Here is a 6,131-nt window from a genome sequence, read left to right as displayed (position 1 = left end):
TCTTGTTTGTTGTGAACATATGAGTGGTTGTCATTATTCGTGTTGTGAGGAAGTTGTTTAGGCATAGGCTTGTTTTTACTGTTGTTTTGGGGTCTAGGGTCCCCATGTTGAGTTTCGTTCCCGTTTGGGTGTGCCTCATTGCGGCTTGCCCCTGAAGGTCTGAGTGTAGGTCTCAGTGGTTGACTAGTTGTGGATGGGTAGCGTCTAGGAGGACGCTCCCCACGTTTCCAAAAATTTCTCATCTGTGTGAGTTGACTATAGCTTTGCATGTTGTGTGGGGGTCTATACCTTCCTGCCACAACATCGCTGTAGCTCCTCTGACCCGACCCAGGCCCATGCCCTTTTGGTCTTGGGTGGGGAGCAACATGGTTAGGGTTAGGGGCTGATCTAAACCGAACAGCCCTCGGTCCCGGAAAATAAGCCATGTTGTGTAGATAAAGTAATGAAAAGGTAAGTCAGTTGCGCAACGTTTCGGTTTATTTCAAACCTTCATCAGGCGATGACTTACCTTGTAAAGAGGAATTACTCAAAGTAATAAGTTTGAAAAGTGAAACTGATGGAAAAAATATCAAAAAAGGAAAGGATGTTAGTAATTACCATGTAACAACACAGTAATGAACTAAAAAAGCACATATGGTATCAAAGAAAACTTTTCCTTGGAAAAATCAAACTGGTTTTGAATAGAATCAAGACAAAGAGGTAGCACCCTTTGAATTTCAAAGTGGATTTAAACCCTTTGGTGGTAGAGTTTAGAATGAACAGGCTCAATGGCAGTGAACAGGCTCATCTGACAAAGATATGTGTGAGAGAGAGTGTAGCTGCAGGCTATAAGAGGGAAAGGCTCCACCCCTTCTCTCCTAACTGTTCAAATTCAAAAAACTCTCCACTGCTATTGGCTGAGTTGTTTGAGAATCAGACTGTTTGAATCCAAATGGAGCTGTGTTGTGATTGGCTGACCGCTTTTTTTTGAACAAAAGTAGTGTCTTTTTTATATATATAATAATTATTATAGTAATTAAAATAATTAAAATGATTAATCTTGTTTTTCTCCTTCCTTCCATTTTTTAAAAATTTTTTTATTATTATTTTTTAGGTGCTGGTGGTGAACTCAATGGGAGGGTCCATGTTGTTTGACAAGCAAGCTCCACCCCCCCCTTTTTTTCAAACTATTTGAATTTAAATTTAAATGGAGCTGTGCTGTGATTGGCTGGCTGCCTTTTCTGAGCAGGAAGAGTGTTTTTTCTGATAATAATTAATATAAGTAAAATAATTAATCTTGTTTTTTTTCCTTTTTTTTGTTTTTCTTTTTTTTGTCTTTTTTTAGGTGCTGGTGGTGAACTTAGTGGGAGAGCCCATGTTGTTTGGAAAACAGGCTCCACCCCCTCTTTTTTCAAACTGTTTGAATTCAAATGGAGTAATACCGTGATTGGCTGACTGACTTTTTGGATGGTAATAGTGTTTTTGGTAATAATTGTTATAATAATCAATAGAATTAATTGGTCTTGTTTCTCTTCTTCCTTTCTTTTTTTAGGTGCTGGTGATGAATTCGATGGGAGAGCCAAGTGGATGTCCAACCTGACACCGGGCGGCACTGGCTGGATTAGGGTTGGGGTTAGGGTTGGGGTTAGGGTTAGGGTTAGGGTTAGGAATTAGGTTAGGGTTAGGCCAGGGGTTGGGGGGTTGGGGTTAGGTTGGGGTTAGGGGGCCAGGGCCAGGTTAGGTTAGGCCAGGCTCTGGGGTTGGGGGCCAGGCTGGGGTTAGGGTTAGGCCAGGAACCAGGCCAGGCCAGGCCAGGTTAGGCCAGGCCAGGCCAGGCCAGGGCCAGGCCAGGCCAGGCCAGGCCAGGCCAGGCCAGGCCAGGCCAGGCCAGGCCAGGCCAGGCCAGGCCAGGCCAGGCCAGGCCAGGCCAGGCCAGGCCAGGCCAGGCCAGGCCAGGCCAGGCCAGGCCAGGCCAGGCCAGGCCAGGCCAGGCCAGGCCAGGCCAGGCCAGGCCAGGCCAGGCCAGGCCAGGCCAGGCCAGGCCAGGCCAGGCCAGGCCAGGCCAGGCCAGGCCAGGCCAGGCCAGGCCAGGCCAGGCCAGGCCAGGCCAGGCCAGGCCAGGCCAGGCCAGGCCAGGCCAGGCCAGGCCAGGCCAGGCCAGGCCAGGCCAGGCCAGGCCAGGCCAGGCCAGGCCAGGCCAGGCCAGGCCAGGCCAGGCCAGGCCAGGCCAGGCCAGGCCAGGCCAGGCCAGGCCAGGCCAGGCCAGGCCAGGCCAGGCCAGGCCAGGCCAGGCCAGGCCAGGCCAGGCCAGGCCAGGCCAGGCCAGGCCAGGCCAGGCCAGGCCAGGCCAGGCCAGGCCAGGCCAGGCCAGGCCAGGCCAGGCCAGGCCAGGCCAGGCCAGGCCAGGCCAGGCCAGGCCAGGCCAGGCCAGGCCAGGCCAGGCCAGGCCAGGCCAGGCCAGGCCAGGCCAGGCCAGGCCAGGCCAGGCCAGGCCAGGCCAGGCCAGGCCAGGCCAGGCCAGGCCAGGCCAGGCCAGGCCAGGCCAGGCCAGGCCAGGCCAGGCTGTACTGTGCCAGGCCAGGCCAGGCCAGGCCAGGCCAGGCCAGGCCAGGCCAGGCCAGGCCAGGCCAGGCCAGGCCAGGCCAGGCCAGGCCAGGCCAGGCCAGGCCAGGCCAGGCCAGGCTAGGCTAGGCCAGGCCAGGCCAGGCTAGGCTGTGCCAGGCCAGGCCAGGCTAGGCCAGGCCAGGCCAGGCCAGGCCAGGCCAGGCCAGGCTGTGCTGTGCTGTGCCAGGCCAGGCCAGGCCAGGCCAGGCCAGGCCAGGCCAGGCCAGGCTGTGCCAGGCCAGGCCAGGCCAGGCCAGGCCAGGCCAGGCCAGGCCAGGCCAGGCCAGGCCAGGCCAGGCCAGGCCAGGCCAGGCCAGGCCAGGCCAGGCTAGGCCAGGCCAGGCCAGGCCAGGCCAGGCCAGGCCAGGCCAGGCCAGGCCAGGCCAGGCCAGGCCAGGCCAGGCAGGCCAGGCCAGGCCAGGCCAGGCCAGGCTGTGCTGTGCCAGGCCAGGCCAGGCCAGGCCAGGCCAGGCCAGGCCAGGCCAGGCCAGGCCAGGCCAGGCCAGGCCAGGCCAGGCCAGGCTGTACAGGCCAGGCCAGGCCAGGCCAGGCCAGGCCAGGCCAGGCCAGGCCAGGCCAGGCCAGGCCAGGCCAGGCCAGGCCAGGCCAGGCCAGGCCAGGCCAGGCCAGGCCAGGCCAGGCCAGGCCAGGCCAGGCCAGGCCAGGCCAGGCCAGGCCAGGCCAGGCTAGGCCAGGCCAGGCCAGGCCAGGCCAGGCCAGGCTCAGGCCAGGCCAGGCCAGGCCAGGCCAGGCCAGGCCAGGCCAGGCCAGGCCAGGCCAGGCCAGGCCAGGCCAGGCCAGGCCAGGCCAGGCCAGGCCAGGCCAGGCCAGGCCAGGCCAGGCCAGGCTGTGCCAGGCCAGGCCAGGCCAGGCCAGGCCAGGCCAGGCCAGGCCAGGCCAGGCCAGGCCAGGCCAGGCCAGGCCAGGCCAGGCCAGGCCAGGCCAGGCCAGGCCAGGCCAGGCCAGGCCAGGCCAGGCCAGGCTGTGGCCAGGCCAGGCCAGGCCAGGCCAGGCCAGGCCAGGCCAGGCCAGGCCAGGCCAGGCCAGGCTAGGCCAGGCTAGGCCAGGCTAGGCCAGGCCAGGCTAGGCTAGGCTAGGCCAGGCTAGGCCAGGCCAGGCCAGGCTCAGGCCAGGCCAGGCCAGGCCAGGCCAGGCTAGGCTAGGCCAGGCTAGGCCAGGCTAGGCCAGGCCAGGCCAGGCCAGGCCAGGCCAGGCCAGGCCAGGCCAGGGCCAGGCCAGGCTGTAGGCCAGGCCAGGCCAGGCCAGGCCAGGCCAGGCCAGGCCAGGCCAGGCCAGGCCAGGCCAGGCCAGGCCAGGCTCAGCCAGGCCAGGCCAGGCCAGGCCAGGCCAGGCCAGGCCAGGCCAGGCCAGGCCAGGCCAGGCCAGGCCAGGCCAGGCCAGGCCAGGCCAGGCCAGGCCAGGCCAGGCCAGGCCAGGCCAGGCCAGGCCAGGCCAGGCCAGGCCAGGCCAGGCCAGGCCAGGCCAGGCCAGGCCAGGCCAGGCCAGGCCAGGCCAGGCCAGGCCAGGCCAGGCCAGGCCAGGCCAGGCCAGGCCAGGCCAGGCCAGGCCAGGCCAGGCCAGGCCAGGCCAGGCCAGGCCAGGCCAGGCCAGGCCAGGCCAGGCCAGGCCAGGCCAGGCCAGGCCAGGCTGTGGCCAGGCCAGGCCAGGCCAGGCCAGGCTAGGCCAGGCCAGGCCAGGCCAGGCCAGGCCAGGCCAGGCCAGGCCAGGCCAGGCTAGGCCAGGCCAGGCCAGGCCAGGCCAGGCCAGGCTGTAGGCCAGGCCAGGCTTAGGCTAGGCCAGGGCCAGGCTGTGCCAGCCAGCCAGGCCAGGCTGTGCTCAGCCAGGTGCCAGGCCAGGCCAGGCCAGGCTGTGCCAGGCCAGGCCAGGCTCAGGCCAGTGCTGTGCTAGGCTAGGCTGTGCCAGGCAAAATGTGCCAGGCCAGGCCAGGCTAGGCCAGGCCAGGCTGTGCCAGGCCAGGCCAGGCCAGGCTGTGCTGTGCTGTGCCAGGCTGTGCTGTGCCAGGCCAGGCTGTGCCAGGCCAGGCCAGGCCAGGCTGTGCTGTGCCAGGCTGTGCCAGGCCAGCTGTGCCAGGCCAGGCCAGGCCAGGCCAGGCCAGGCCAGGCCAGGCCAGCCAGGCCAGGCTGTGCCAGGCCAGGCCAGGCCAGGCCAGGCCAGGCCAGGCCAGGCCAGGCCAGGCCAGGCCAGGCCAGGCCAGGCCAGGCCAGGCCAGGCCAGGCCAGGCCAGGCCAGGCCAGGCCAGGCCAGGCCAGGCCAGGCCAGGCCAGGCCAGGCCAGGCCAGGCCAGGCCAGGCCAGGCCAGGCCAGGCCAGGCCAGGCCAGGCCAGGCCAGGCCAGGCCAGGCCAGGCCAGGCCAGGCCAGGCCAGGCCAGGCCAGGCCAGGCCAGGCCAGGCCAGGCCAGGCCAGGCCAGGCCAGGCCAGGCCAGGCCAGGCCAGGCCAGGCCAGGCCAGGCCAGGCCAGGCCAGGCCAGGCCAGGCTAGGCCAGGCCAGGCCAGGCTTGTGGCCAGGCCAGGCTAGGCTAGGCAGGCTAGGCCAGGCTAGGCTAGGCTAGGCTAGGTAGGCTAGGCTAGGCTAGGCCAGGCTAGGCTAGGCTAGGCTAGGCTAGGCTGTGCTAGGCTGTGCTGTGCTGTGCTGTGCTGTGCTGTGCTGTGCTGTGCTGTGCCAGGCCAGGCCTGTGCTGTGCTGTGCTGTGCTGTGCTGTGCTGTGCTGTGCCAGTGCCAGGCTGTGCTGTGCTGTGCCAGGCTGTGCTGTGCTGTGCCAGGCCAGGCCAGGCCAGGCTGTGCAGGCTGTGCTGTGCCAGGCCAGGCCAGGCCAGGCCAGGCCAGGCCAGCTGTGCCAGGCCAGGCCAGGCCAGGCCAGGCCAGGCCAGGCCAGGCCAGGCCAGGCCAGGCCAGGCCAGGCCAGGCCAGGCCAGGCCAGGCCAGGCCAGGCCAGGCCAGGCCAGGCCAGGCCAGGCCAGGCCAGGCCAGGCCAGGCCAGGCCAGGCCAGGCCAGGCCAGGCCAGGCCAGGCCAGGCCAGGCCAGGCCAGGCCAGGCCAGGCCAGGCCAGGCCAGGCCAGGCCAGGGCCAGGCCAGGCCAGGCCAGGCCAGGCCAGGCCAGGCCAGGCCAGGCCAGGCCAGGCCAGGCCAGGCCAGGCCAGGCCAGGCCAGGCCAGGGCCAGGCCAGGCCAGGCCAGGCCAGGCCAGGCCAGGCCAGGGCCAGGCCAGGCCAGGCCAGGCCAGGCCAGGCCAGGCCAGGCCAGGCCAGGCCAGGCTAGGCCAGGCCAGGCTGAGGCTGTGCTGTGCTGTGCTGTGCTGTGCTGGCCAGTGCTGTGCTGTGCTGTGCTGTGCTGTGCTGTGCTGTGCTGTGCCAGCTGTGCTGTGCTGTGCTGTGCTGTGCTGTGCTGTGCTGTGCTGTGCTGTGCCAGGCTGTGCTGTGCTGTGCTGTGCTGTGCTGTGCCAGGCCAGTGCCAGGCTGTGCTGTGCTGTGCCAGCTGTGCTGTGCTGTGCTGTGCCAGGCCAGGCCAGGCTGTGCTGTGCTGTGCTGT

At 66.1% G+C, this 6,131-nt stretch overlaps 1 pseudogene; it reads left to right on the top strand.

The window, feature by feature from the left end:
* The first annotated feature begins 365 nt into the window (after nucleotides 1-365).
* Nucleotides 366-6,131, top strand: part of LOC131353598 (complement component C7-like) — a 49,350-nt pseudogene continuing 43,584 nt past the window's right edge.

The sequence above is a fragment of the Hemibagrus wyckioides genome, linkage group LG05 (genome assembly GCF_019097595.1).
Source record: "Hemibagrus wyckioides isolate EC202008001 linkage group LG05, SWU_Hwy_1.0, whole genome shotgun sequence".
NCBI lineage: Eukaryota > Metazoa > Chordata > Actinopteri > Siluriformes > Bagridae > Hemibagrus > Hemibagrus wyckioides.
This window is presented reverse-complemented; position numbering and strand designations above follow the sequence as displayed.